General features: G+C 43.5%; 1 long non-coding RNA gene across 1 annotated transcript in view; it reads left to right on the top strand.

Moving 5' to 3' along the window:
* LOC149874575 (uncharacterized) overlaps nt 1–15,020 on the top strand; it is a 116,959-nt gene that overhangs the window by 97,740 nt on the left and 4,199 nt on the right. Inside the window, exon 5 of the long non-coding RNA XR_016439956.1 lies at nt 9,244–9,355. This is a non-coding gene — a long non-coding RNA (uncharacterized LOC149874575). The remainder of the gene's footprint in view (nt 1–9,243; nt 9,356–15,020) is intronic.

Genomic DNA, 15,020 nt, shown 5'->3' with positions numbered 1-15,020 from the left:
AGGGGCTGGGCCTGGAGGAACTGCCTAGCCAGGGCAGTGTATGGAGGCTGGGGCCTGGGTAGGAAGTGGGACAGAGCCACAGCAAGCCCATCCAGGGGTTGGGGGTGGGGGGCGGAAACTCCCTGCCACTGTGTGCACGCCCAGGGAAGGGGGCATGAGGCATACATGCCCTGCAGTTTGTGTGTGGGGTGGGGGCAGATGCAGACTTCTCACTGCAGCCTCCGGGCTCCCTACCTTGCTGCCTTCTCCCTGAGACTCCAGGCAAGATGCTCCCTTCTCACCCAGCAGCAGTGGGGGTGGTGGTATGGAGCTGTGTGCCCTGCTGCTGCCAGGCAGTCAGAGGGTGCCTTGCCATGGCAGCATGGCTGGTGCAGGGCTTCTAGTGGCAGGGTAGGAAGGCAGGGAGCCCTGAGCCTGCAGTAGGCAACCTGCATCCACCCCTACCTCCCACAGGCTTCTCTTGGTTCTAACCTGGCCATGTTGCTGAGGGGGGTGGGGGGGCATCATGTCAGGCACCTTCCTCCGAGAGAAATAAAAGTCAGAACCTATGGCCCAGTCAGGGCAGCTGTGGGCTGACAGCCTGGCCTCTGGGTCTGATAGCACTTCAAAAATATTGATAAAATATCCCAATAACCATGCTGGCTGTTTGACAAATTCAATTTATAATAAGAAGTCACAGGTACAAAGACTTCTGCAGATAAGTTGTGTTTTCTCTTATATACAACGGCAGCAAAATTTGGTCCAGCAAAATTACAGACCCCATCAAACTCCCACTGACATCAACAGAAAAACCACAATCAACTACCAAGTCTTTCCATTGACTACAGTAGATACCTGTTCACGCTGTGACTACTCAAGGTTATTAAAGAAATGAGTAGCAAAGTACCTAGGTTCTCTGGACTGCCAATTCTTTTCCTTATACTTAAGGCCATCCTTCTTCTGTGTCATACAGTAGTTCTACACTGTCCGGTATGAGCTTCATGAATAAAATGACATGTCTTCTTGCTTATATTCTCTTTTAAAAACTCTTTCCTCACAATATTTAAACACCCAGTACAATTTTAACCCATGAACACATAAAGCTTTACCAATATGTGTACTGAGCATTCTCCCTGAAATCCTACTCTGCTGATTATGTCCATAGGTCTCAGTATTGGATCATTAATCAAGAGCTCGAGTCAAATCTCACTGAGTTCAGTGACAAGACGCTGGCTTTGGATCAGGTCCTTATTTCTCAAGAGAAAGAAGACTCTTAATCTCTCCTAAATCCAGTATAATTCCTCCTCATTTTACAGATTTAAAACAAAACAGATCTGCTATTCATTATGCATGCACTCAAAACCACTATGACCTTCAGGCTGAGAAACAATTCAGTGAAATATTATTGTTCTCAGGAGAATTAAAACATAACTGAGAAACACAAAACTGTCAAATCTAATTATGAATCTAATCACCTCCCATTCCTCTACACCAAATTTTTAAACCTTTAATTTCTAAAATTTAATCAGGCATCCAGGTTTTTTTCTTCTTTTTTTTTAAGTGGAGAGATCACTACAGTATAAGCAATATACATAACAGGTGGTAGATGACTAGTTCATGTATCCTCTGTAGTTCACTTGTGAAGGGAGGGGTTACATACTGTAATTCACTTGAGGCTTTCATTCTTTAGAGCCATGGTTCCTCCCTTCTCACATGATCCAGTGGGGATTAACAAGTAGTATTCCACTGCCATTTGTTATGTGAAGTCTAGCTAATATGGAGGTTGCAAACTTGCCAAAAAACATTGGGTTTTTAATTCCCACTCACACAGGCAACATCTTGAATCACTTTATAGTCTCTGACAGCTGCCTGAGTTTTGCTCCATTCTCAGCCTTTTAAAAGGATGCATACTGCAACATTTGGTCTTTGTCTTTGAGAAGGGCAGAATGCAAGACAGCAGGATGCCTGCTTTTCTCTGTGCCAGAAATTGTAGAAACACAATGTGGCAAGACACAGCTGAGGGAGGGAACCGGTTAGCTGCGAGGTACAGCTTACTCTTGTGATGCCATTTGGATATTATATTGTGTCTGGTCTGCTGTACTGCTGCCCCAAGCCAAGATCAGGCATTCTAACTTTAATCTCATCTAATGTCCACTTAAAAAGAAATGTAGAGTGCAGGCATGGAGCATTTAGTTAAGGTAGTAATAAAAAGAGACATAGTTAGAAATTCTTTTGAGAATGTTTCATGTACTGTGAATTATTAGCTTGGGGTAGGTCATTCTCTCCTCCGTTAGTTCTGACATGGATGGACTATATTTAAATTCTTCATCTCTGTAATGGTAACTAGAAAATGCTGATCTTTTCCTGGTATTTTCTCAATAACCCTGCACTTGTTGCTAGCTGCAGTAATGCAGGCTGATGTAACAGTCTGGTATGTATTGCTTGAAACTACTTCCATTGTCTTTGGACAGGTTGGCTGCCAGTTCCAGTGGATTTGTTGAAACAGCATGCTTTTCACAAAGCTATGCTCACTCCTTCACTTAGCAACAAGAGGTTCTGACGTTAGCAGGCTTATTTTGGAAAGCTGTGTTCTGCTCAGTGCAGGATCAGAGCACCTTAGCACCCCAAGGACATGAAGTCAAACTTTTTAAACTTACAAATTAATTGACTAGGTGCAGAAGACACTCAGAGATATAACAATGATTTGTTTCCCAGTTTAAATAACAATACCCTGTAAATACATGATTTAGGCAAGTAATCTAGATATGTTAATAAACAGAATATTCATTTAGCTCTTGATATACAGGAACATAATTTAATGGTTTGTTTTCAAATTAAAAATGTAATAACATTGCATACAGGCATTAAGGACAAGATAGTTTTCTAAATTGAGATGAAGCAAAAAATACCACCAAAATCAGCAGTAACTCTGGGAGGGACAAGGGTGGGGGGGAAGGGAATGGGTGGCGGGAACCCATCCTGTTCTCACATATTACTTGCAGTGGGAAGAAGTAAAGTTGTGTAGGGTGTAAACATAAAGAACTATTTGATTTCAGTCTGCCAGTCCACTTCCCTGGGATTTGTGACCCATTATTCTGTTACCAGTCAGGTGTGTACATTGGCTGTGTTTGGGAAGGAGGGAAGATTTGTTTGTAGAGAGTCTAAAGCTTCAGTACAAATAAATACTTTTGGACTTTTCAGCCTGACACCATTCCCACAGTCTTTTAAAAAAAACTTATTGTGGGTTGGAAAGGAAGAAGAGAGGATTTGGCTGAAAACAACAAAGGAGAACAAATCTTAATAAAAATGTAAAGCATGAGCAAAATTCAGCAGGAATGCTCACATGCTTAAATTTAAGAGCATGCAAAAGTAGTTTTCTGAAATTGAGCCTGAGTGGATGGTGTCTGCCAATTCTCCTTTGGGTTAGTCATGACAGTCTGTTTGCACCAACATTTTCAAATATTTTTGCTGTATTCCCAGCTTTCCTAAATACGTCTCACATCTGATCCTTAACAATGACAGTAACTGATTATTATTTAGAATATCACTCTTTAGGTTTCAGTTCACTGAGATTTGGGGCATTCCTGCAAGTTGTTGAGCATTTCTGTTCCTACTAATTTTAATAAGAGTAAAAAGCAATAAGCATCATAGCTCGGCACCTTGTAATATCAAATCCATAGCACTTACAAAGCTTATAAAGGAGGGTGTGTCTTAATATCAGAGGAACGTAGTGATCCCTTGGGATGAGGAAGCTGAAACAATCAGATGCAATTTCTGATGTGCAGGGCAGATGCACATGTATCTCTCTTGGTCCAGATCCTGTATTGTCAGCATTAGATAAAAAGTCAACAAGCCCTTGAGAAAGCTGAACTCATAGGGCACATATATATTGTTGCAGAAGAACCATGCACTTAGCACCGAAAACAAATTGAAACAAAACCCATTTTATTTCAAACAAATTTGGTATGTATCTAATGTAATGTTTTTGTTTTAAACATATGGGACTTCTAATACTGACAATTCCATTTTAGAATAATTAGACGAGAGCACAAGACAACAGCTCCTACTTGTGGTAGATTTTCTTGTACTTTCTTAATCATGTATAAAGATAAAACTTCTGCATGTGATCATAAGATAAATAACTACTACTATGTTTTTAAAATGGTAACAATAAAAACGTCTAAGCTTCAGAACATCCATTTTTTTCTCTCAACAGTTTCCATGTTGTCCTGAATTATTTGTGTTAATTTTCAAGACAACTAGTCAAAGGACTCTCTCCTCAGATGATGTAAATTGGAGGTGTTCCATGTAACTCAGCTGAGCTTTGATGATTTACACCAGTGGTGGTTCTGATGCAGAGATCATTAAACCCTGTGTCTGAATATCCAAGGGAATGATTGGATCATAGCTCTCAGATTGGGAACTGTAACAATATTCACTATGCATATACCATTTCCATTGTTGCCTCCTTTTTCAATACCAGAGTTCTATTCTAGTGCCCATGGGGTAGGGCACTGTTGGTGCCTGCCACTTTAAGGGGCAAGTCAAGCAGCCAGGAGGTGCTTGATTGTGGCGGCCATTTTAGAACCATGGCTGCCTATATAAACAGAGCAGATCACTGCTGGTAGTGAGGCAAAAACATTGACTAGCTGAATTCCTGAATGGAACACCTTCAGGTAAGAGCAGGAGGTGGGTTGCAGCACCTCAGTAATCCCTAGCCCCCACATCATTGTGAGTAGAAGTTGGGGGCAGGTAGGGCTATGGCCACCTGAGCCTTCACTGGGGAGGGAAGTCCTGTAGCCCCAGTGAGGGGGTAGATGTGGAACCCCAGTAAAGATAGGTCCCAGGAGGCAGTAGAGATGTGGAGCCCCAGTGACGGGGGAAACCAGAGAGATGGGAGCCCAGTGTGTGTGTGTGTGTGTGTGTGTGTGTGTGTGTGTGTGTGTGTGTGTGTGTGTATTTCTGTAGAGTTGCCCCAGGAGGGGCTAGGGCAAACTTGGCCCAGGTTGAGTAATTGGCTGGCCACTACCATGGTGAGGGTTGTGGGAGAGGCCCAAAAGATGGTATGTCTTCTACCCAAGGTGTGCGCTAGATAAAGCTTATGGTCTAAGGGGGCCGCTCTGAGAAATACTGCCTTGCTCTAAGTTGTCGATTCATGAAGGAGAGCCTGTGAGAGGGGATGGAGTATGAGAGGAAGGTTATATGAGTATGTGTATGAATGAGGCCTGACAATGAAGGCTAAGCTTGGTCTGGCTGTAAGAGGAGAGCATTGTGTCATCTGTGAGACATGGGCTGCAGTGTGGAAGAGGATCGAAGCCACAGAGAGTGCCCCCTGGCATCGGGGCAAGAACAGCCTCCTGCCTAATTAGAACCAAGTATGAAACAACAAGGTGTGGCCGGTGAGTGAGATGGGTGATTAGCCCAAGAACAGGTGGGTGGGCGAGTGGCAGAGTGGCTCTGAGAGCCTTCTGTTACAGCCCATATTGCTCATTTACCAAGCATCTCTACATCCCAAGTCATTATTCTCTCCCAATGGCCAGAGACTATGATTTCATACAGCTGATATGATGGCCCTTTGCGGGTAAACTGAGATTTCCAAGATAACGACCAGAGACTTAACAAGCTGTTTTTATACCCTGGAAGTGGCAGGGTCTGGGCTAGCTGTGACAGCATCCACCAATCTTCCCCGTTACATTGTGCCTGGGGCTCGTGTTCTATTCACTCACTCACTGCTGGAATGACAGAGACTGAAAGTGTCTACTCTGGGTTTTCTCATCTGTTAAAGGGAGATTAGAGCATTAATTAAAGGAGTCTTAAAGATTAGCAAACTAATGACAATAAAGCTTACACTTTCTATACTGTTTTAGTACTGAACAGTTCTCAGAACGAAGAACTTGACCAAGGGTCATAGCTTCATAGTTTCTAGGGTCAGAAGGGACCTGAACAGATCATCACGTCTGACCTCCTGCCCTGGGCAGGAACAAGTGTTGGTATCATAACACCCCAGCCAGATATCTATCCAACTTCCTCTTGAAGGCCCCCAAGGTAGGGGAGAGCATCACCCCCCTTGGGAGCCCATTCCAGAGCCTGGCAGCCCTACCCATAAAGTAATGTCTCCTGATATCAAGCCTGAACCTATTCTCAATCAATTTGTGGCCCCTATTCCTTGTTATCCCAGGTGGTGCCCAGGGGAACAGTGCCTCACCTATTTTCCACTGGTCCCCCTAGTGAGTTTATAGACAGCTACCAGATCCCCTCCCATTCTTCATTTGTGGAGGCTGAATAGATTCAGGTCCTTTAGTCTATCTTCATAGCGCCTGGTCTGCTGCCCCCCGACCATGCGAGTGGCCCTCTTCTGGATCCTCTCAACGTTAGCCACATCTCTCTTGAAGTGTGGCACCCAGAACTGGATGCAGTACTCCAACTGCAGCCTAACCAGTGCCACATAGAGGGGAAAGATAACCTCCCTGCACCTGCTTGTGATGCATCTGTAGACGCACAACAAGGTGTGGTTGGCCTTGCTGACTGCTTCCTTGCATTGGCGGCTCATGTTCATCCTGGAGTCAACAATGACTCCAAGATCCCTTTCAGCCACCATGTTGACAAGAAAGGTGTTCCCCAGCCTGTAGGTAAGTTGCAGGTTCCTTCTCCCTAGATGCAGCACCTTGCACTTGTCTGCATTTAATTCCATCCTATTCTCATCTGCCCACCTCTGTAACCAGCCTATACCTAGTTGAATTCTGTCCCTCTCCTCCAGTGTGCCCACGTCTCCCCAGATCTTTGTGCCATCAGCAAATTTGGACAGCGTACTTTCCACACCCACCTCCAAGTCAATGATGAAGATGTTGAATAGCACAGGCCCAAGGACCGAGCCCTGGGGAACTCCACTGCCCACATCCCTCCAGGTCGAAAATGACCCATCCATCACTGTCTGTGTGCAAGCATCTAGCCAATTTGCCACCCATCTGACTGTATAGGCATCTATGCTGCAGTCACAGCTTTTTAAGAGCATGGGGTGGGAAACTTTGTCAAAGGCCTTCTTGAAGTCCAGGTAGAAAACATCTACCTCAACATAGGCATCCTAGGACTTTGTGACCTGTTCGTAAAAGGAAACAAGGTTAGTCAGGGAGGATCTACCTGTAATGAACCTGTATTGGTTGCCTCTGAACATTACCTTGCATTCTGGGCCCCCACAGATGTGTTTCTTGATAACTTTTTCTCAAAGGTCTTCCCAAGGACTGAGGTGAGGCTAACTGGCCTATAGTTACCTGAGTCCTCCTTTTTCCCCTTCTTATAAAGCCCCCAAATTAGATAACAAACATAATGAACGGATAGCAGAATCTTCCGAAATCATAGATAATGGAGCAAAATGGAATATTTCTGTAAAGATACATGTCACTTCAGATAATTGAAGATAAATGTTATTGTCTCTGGATTTCCTGTTACCATATTTATTCAAATCAAAGACTTGGGGTAGCTTTTGTGGTGGGGGAGTGGTCTGACAGGCAGATTGAGTGTGGGAGAGACCATGCTGGGGGGCGGGGGGAAGAGGTCCACAGTCGGGGTGGGAAAAGAGAGGTTGTGCAGACTGCCTCTCATCAACTGCCCTGCCATTGGTTATCTTAGGCTTCAGCCCTGGTGGGCCAGGAGTTACCAATGCTGTTTCTTCTTCAACAAGCTGGGCCAGGACTGATGCCCCAGACTCACCACTTCTGTCTCTTCTAGAGATAGAGCCAGAACTGCCCCAAAGTTAAGTGGCAGGGGGGTAAGGGGCACAGGAGGCAGAGGGCAGGTATAGACAGGGGGAAGACGGAGATGGCAGGAGGGGGTGAGGGCAAGTATCAGGAGAGGCAGGTGGCAGGAAGTTGGGCGCAAGCATGGGGGGCGAGGGGCTTCTCACCCCCTGATGCTGCTTTCCTTGTCACAGATATGGGGGGGGGATGAATTTAAGATGTCCCTCCAATAATTAGAGTCTATACCTGGAAAATTATAGCACATTTATAATTTTCTATGTATAAAATCTAATTATTGCAGGGGTCATCTTAAATTCAAAGTCCTCTTGGATTCAGATAAATACAGTAGATCCTTTTTTTACAGCTACCATTTTTTCTAAATGGTTTGTATCTATAAACAAATTAAGCACATTTCAATGGAAGAGAAGCTTCTCTAGGCTTTACAGAAGCAAATGATGCACATTGTAATTAATGTCAGAATAGCTTGTACCGTTTCTCCATTAACCTGCTCATGATTAAAAGGGAAAAGGAGTGCAGAAACCAGTTTTGATTAATCAACTCTGTTGGTATGCTTTAAAGATACTGGGACTTTTGTGGTGTGGTTACATCTTTTTTCATAGCTTAATTTTTTTTGTCAATTGATTGCTGATAAGGATTTCATTTTGCTAATTCAGGGGCAAACATTAATGCCTTAGTCTGTAGATGCTCAGTGAAAAAACTTCCTAGCAGATCTTACCATGGAAATTTAACAAAGAAGTTTAACAAAGAAAAATAGGACAGTATGTAAAATATCTTTAACGGAATATATAGCACGTAGTAACTTCCTGAGAAATGTGCAAGTTGTTTTAGTATAGAACAAAAATTCTTATAATGCAACAATGTTTTCTATCAAATTCTTAAATACCTTACAAAACTACTACCATGCAATAAGGGCACAAGACTATATACCCTCATTGAGAGAAATAATCACTGTCCATAGAAGCAGATTTATTGAAATCAGTGGACTATTTATTTATTACTGGCTGATATGGTAGTATTGCCTATTGTTAAAGTGCAGATCACATCCCTTTTTACTGTTTTTACTCTGCTAAGTTTGTCAAATTATAACTATTTTTGCATACTTTCAATGCTGACTGCCTTCTACTGATTTCTTTTCTGGGTACTTCATAGAAAAATATGGAAGGAAAAATATATTTTCTTTGTAAAAATCTAGTGCTAATATATTTACTGCAGGAACTGGAAATTTGGGTGGAATTTGGTTGGATCCTTGTGTTATTGTCACATCTTTGATTAAGTTAGAAGACTTAGAACAAAATTTCTATTGTGCCTGCTTAGTAGACCTCTTAGCTTTTAGAAGCTAAATTTCCCCCATTAAGTATGCTCCAGCTTGGGGGCTGAGTGGTACTTACTCTACTAATGTAGCACTGGGCTCCTGCAGGCACTGCCACATCTGGACATTTAAAATAAGAGTAGGGAGATTACCTCTTTTGTATTCCTACTGAGTTTTCACTGTCTCTCTCTGTCCAAGCAGCATGAAGGAAGCACCTACCTGAATTGAATACAGACAGGTCTGGAGCCAAACCTGCAACTCTAGGGAAGCAAAAAGAGTTGATTGGGACATTGAGCCTGCAAATACAAAGAAGGTAAAACTGGGAATGGAGGGTGGCAGGGATGGGGGAAAAGAGAAATAGGAACTAGGACCTGCAGTAGAGGGGAGTGGGAACTGCTGGGCAAGGAGGGTTTAGGACTGTGGGGATTATGGCTGGCAGATAAGGAGACTGGGAGTGAGAGAAATGGAAGAAGTGATGTTAGGAACTGGCAGGAATATGAGGAAGGTTAAGATTGGATAAAGATCCAGGGGAAAATGAAAGAGTTGGATAAGAGCTGACAATGAGCCAGCAAAGATTGGGACTTCAAGGACCAAGAGACTAGGGCTTGGATTTGGTTGGGGGAACACTGATATTGGATGAGAAGCCCAAGGAAGACAAATAGAACAGGGAGCTTGTAAATATAGGAATATAGTCTGTGAAGTGCCTTCAAGCCAGGCAGGGGCAATAAATAGATCAGATTAGAAGCTGAAAGGAACCTGCTCTCAATCAGATGAGAATCTGTAAGGAAGTGATCTGGGGTATGTGGAAAAGGAGGAGGAGCAGATAGGAGTCTAGGGGAAGACTAGGAATGAATGGGTAAGAGAACTGGGACTTGGAGTTGAGGAAGATTGGGAATGGAGCCAGGAGTCCAGTGAAATTAAAACTGTGTGCCAGACTTATAGGGTTAGCTGTACCTCTGTAAGGTTTCACACCTCATGCTTGCTCCTCTCCTCAGATGTTATCTTGTGATTCCTTCATCATTTGGTACAGGGCTATAATACCCAGAATATTAACCATATATATCCAACAGGGCTGACTGTTCATGGGCTTTTATTCATTCAGGTGCATTGTAGTAATGCAGAGGAGCCCTTGTTTATAGTAGTTACTCACAGGAACAAAGAAAAGTATAAGGATTGTGTGGTAGTGATAGGGAAAAGGGCCAGGGAGGATTTTAAAATCATGCATGTTTTGCACATATAGTCCCTTAGATTCCAAGACGGGCCTGTCTACCCAAACCCATAATTTCTAGGATTTGGAGCTCAGGCTGTTTGTCTTAACTCTCTCCTTAAGAGACTGTTTGCCTACTTAAACTACCCTGAGATGTTTGATCTTACACCTTCAGAGGGGCCAATTACTCCTGGGAAAACCTGTCTGGCTGGCCAAACAGGGAGCCTGAGCCAAAACTTCAAAATAAGTGGCTCTCAAGTGATTGCTTAAAAGGGCGTGTGGTATCCAACCCCCCTTCCCTTTTCATGGTGTGTATTTTGACAGTTCTTTTAAGCTAACGCTTTGCACACAATAAATCTAAAAATAACCCAGTAAAGACTGGTTATGTGAGAAGGAAGGAGAACCAGAGATGGGAAGAAGACAGTGTGACAAGAATAGACTGGAGAGGATGGAGCAGTATAGGTTGTTTTGGGGAATGAAAAACAGTCTGGGCCATTTTGGCTCTAGTACTTGTGAATAAAGAATAAGAAAATCTACACTGCTATTACTCACTCATTTAGTTCAACTGAAAAAAAGAGTTGTGTATGGCAAATCTGAACTGTCCACCTTGCTATCAACTCATGTTTGAATAAATATTTGATGGAATTTCTGTGTGGGTTTCATTTTCCCCCTTTCTTCTTATTAAATTAGAAAAACCTATGTTAAAAGGTCAAGCATTCAACAAATTAGTAAATTCCAGAATTGAGGTTGACTTGGCAAACGTAATTTAATTCCCTTGTACATATGCAGAGCCCCTGACTTAGTGCATAAAGTTAAATGGATGAGAAAAGGTTGTGTAATTATAATTAAGATGACAGTAGATTCTCTTGACCTTAATTTCCCTGTCCCCATATATAAAATAAATCTGCTTCAACTCATAGCTATGTTGTAAAAAATAACTACATTCATGTTTTTAAAATACACAGCTGCTTTTCGAATAGGGTTAATATATGAGACCATGGGAAATCTGGGACACTGTTCTGTTCCCCCACCCAGCAGTCCCAAGTCAGCGGTGTTGCCTGAAACACCAAACCACTCTGCTGGACTGTGCCGCATGCCCCTAAGAGTCCTACCGCAGTCTGGTGCATGCACACTTTCACTTGGCAGGGGGCTGTCTGGCACCGCTTTGAAGCCTGGGAGGAAGTGCAGACTGGCACACTGGGGATACTGGGCCCCATGCAGAGGTGTACATTACCCCTGCAGCATGGCCAAGTACACAGCTACACTGTCCCTCATACCCATCTTATGCAGGCAGCACATGGAAGCACCTGGCACATCAGCGGCTACAGCCGGATAGCCTCTTGCTGCTGTTACTGTGGCCACTGATTGGCCTGTCCCAGCTGAGGCTGCAGTGCCAGGGCTGAGCCCAGAGTTGCCCCCCATCCCTGTGCAAACATGGGCCCTTGCTGGAAGCTAGGGTGTGGGAAGGGTAGAGGATCCCCACCCCCTTGAAGGCAGGGGTCCAAGCCACCCTGCACCCCCTACCCCATGATACTACACACACACACACACACACACTTGTGAGCAGCCCGCACTCGAGGAACGCTGTTCCTCCACCCCACCCCAGCCAATCCCCATCAATCCATGACTTTTGCTTTAATTTTCACCATCTGGCCAGGATGCTGGGACAGTTTATGAAGTCTGGGACTGTCCCAGCCAAACTGGGATGTATGGTCACCCTATTTTTAAAGTATTCAGATGCTGTAAACATGAGGTAGTAAGGAAATTAATAATACAGTATTTTGAGCGGGGTTTAAATAGTGTGCAATATATCAAGCACAGACTGACCTTATTCAAGTCATTTAAGGCGCATTATGCTGCCAAATTTCCTACAGCAACTGAAATGAATGTGCCATACGCTGATGACAAATGGAAACACTGACACCATTAAAGTGGTGCAAAATCATTTAGCCTGCTTTAAAATGTCATGCACACATGCCTCTCATTTCATCTACATATGGCCCAGGACTCTTTCCCGTTTGGAGAGGATCCCTGGGGGTTAAGCATGGTGTGAGCATGGAGCCTGGGGAGGTCTCCTTGGGTTCCATGATACTGCTTCCCTATGGCTGTGCTCCCAGTGCAAAGCTGCCAGGGGTTAATGGTGGTAACAGCATAGATCCTAGGAAAGCCTGCCTCCCTGGGCTCCATGCTACTGTCAGGTTTGGCACTAAGTAACCCTTTCCTCCCCCTCCCTACAGGAATATGGCAGGGTGAGGAAGGAAGCTACAGCCCCACTCGCCCTCAAATTATCCTGGCTAGGGGAATCACCTGGATGTGGGGCAAGTGCTTAGCCCTCTTAGAGGAGGGGTGTGTGCCTGGTCCCTAGTCCCTGTCCTGGAATGGGTCTCCTGGAGTCCTTTTATCCAGCAGCATGGTGCCATGTAGGCTGGAGTTATAGCCACTGTGGGCAGGTGGGGTATCAATTTGGGGCCAAGGCTACCCCTGAGCAGTAGAACTTGGGAGGGTAGAATGTTTGTCAGGGGTAGAGGAGCTAGGATCTGTGTATCTTGGGATGCTGGATTATTGTAAATTGGTCACTTCATATCTAAGGAGAAGATTAAAAATTCCCTTTCTTGAGCTAAGTAGAACAGCTCAAAGATAAGTGTTGCCCAAACTGATGTAATTTTAAAACACTTAGAGGATACTTAGCACAATTTAACACCCTTTAACACAGGGGTACTCCCATTTTTAATGTTTTTAAAATGGTTTAAAGATACCCTGTAACGCCATCCTAAAACACTTCTGCTGGAGCTTTGCCTTCTTTCTGGTGACTGGCAGATGAGCCTTCAGTTAATCTGATGTCTCCTCACACTGTGTCCTGACATATTGGTAATCTTTCTTTCTTCTCATTTTCTTATTGTGTTTTCCTTTTTTCACTTTTTTGGCCTCAATTCTTTTTGCTGTTCCCCTTTACCATTTTCCTAATTGTTATGAGCTCTATTCAATACCAAGTAAATTGAAATCAATAGAAAGTCTTTGGGTATATCTATATTGCATTCTAAGTGAGGCCAGCAGACTGAGAAATAAATAAGCCCCATCACAAGCCACTCATTCCCCTCTGTTGATGAGAAAGCCTGAGTACAGTGCTGACTCTGTGCCAAGCTATTAATATCACACATCTGCAAGCCTGGGTACTCGGGAAGCACGTAAAAGCCCCGTGCAGGGGTTTTAATTTTGCCAGTGTGCTGGCCTTACCCAGAATGTGGTACAGGCATATCTTTATAGATTTGAAGGGAAGTTAAATTAGTCTTCAGGAGGATCTAAGAGTTTAAAGGTGGGGCAAATCCAGGTAAAGAATATTTTGAAGGAATATATTACTCAAAAAAGAAAGGCTAGCTTTCTACACAGTCTCAGGGCTTGTTGTAAGGCAACCATCCCTTGTTAGTTCTGTTGGGTATATTGGATCCATATATCTACATATTGGCTAAAAATCTGTGGGTATTGGTGGGTCTTAGGAGCAAAACATGTAACAGAGTGAACAGGTGTATTTTCAAATTTTTTCTTTCCCAGTACAATTTTTTCCCCCAAAGCAAAAAAAAAAATCCTTTCAAAACAGAAGTTCCAGTGATCAGAAGTGACATTGTCAAAGGTATCAGATGGATATGAAAATTATTTTGCAGAAATTCTCTGGCCAAAAAAGAATAATAGAAAACATTGAGAAAGGGTCTGATTGCAGATTTAATGAAGCAAAAAGTGAAGTCAACTTGCTTCAGTAGTTGGAATTATAGTCACGGAAAATAAATTTAAGAGCATTTTCAGTTGTAGAGCTTGACAAATAATAAAGATCCTGAATAACTGATAGGAAAAATACAGCAAAATTTGTCAAATTATGTGAAAGTAGGGATATTACATTACTGTTCCTGCAGTCTTGGAACCACATTTCAGATATATACCAGGAGAACAGTCTGCTGTATCCAAGGGCCAGGTGATTTTCCTGCCAACCCTCTACCTACCTGCCTCCCTCAACAGATGCATTCAAAACACCACCAAGCTATTTCTTGTTTTCAGCCAGTTTTCTGTTAATAAGCAAGGGAAGAGATGAAGGAGGAACAAGTGTAGCTGCAGTTGTCACCTCCTGATTCTTCTTCTGTGGTTATGACCAGCTTTTGATGTTAGAAAGTCTGTAGGTCTTCACTAAAAGATGCTCAGTATTATTGAGTCAGAAAGTGTCACTACAGAAAGAAAAGTGGCAATTGGAGAGAGAGTGAGAGGATGTCAGCTTGGCAGGAGATGGACCTCCCATTGCTGGGTGTAGGAAGCTAAGCTCTCTTCCTCTCTCTCTTCTTTTCTTGATTCTGGGGAACAACCCCTGATTTACAGCAAATTAGCACTCACAAGAGTTCTGCCCTTCTCTCCTTGACATATGGATTGGAGGGATAAACTGATCTCAGCAATGACTGTCAATACTCATACTAGTATATTACCATATACCTCCTAAAGCACTGCAGAAGTGGCTGCCATTCACAGGCTTTGCCCGCTGCTCCTGGAGGCCTTGCTTTTAAGCTACCAGCTCACACCTGGTAGTCTGTAATTCCTTTACTCTCCACACTGTTGTGATCCCAGTTCTCTCAAGGTTACATATGTTTCGGCACATAAGACAAAAGTGGACCAAAGAACCTTAGCTGCCCAGGTGATCAGGTGGAGTGCAAGGAGAAACTAGAAACTGAGCAGTGCTTGGAAGGAGCAGAAGTATTTGAGTAAATGGGAAACCAGTATGTAAATTTGCTCCAGT

The sequence above is a fragment of the Crocodylus siamensis genome, chromosome 1 (assembly GCF_052110815.1).
Source record: "Crocodylus siamensis isolate JL-2025a chromosome 1, ASM5211081v1, whole genome shotgun sequence".
Classification (NCBI taxonomy): Eukaryota; Metazoa; Chordata; order Crocodylia; family Crocodylidae; genus Crocodylus; species Crocodylus siamensis.
This window is presented reverse-complemented; position numbering and strand designations above follow the sequence as displayed.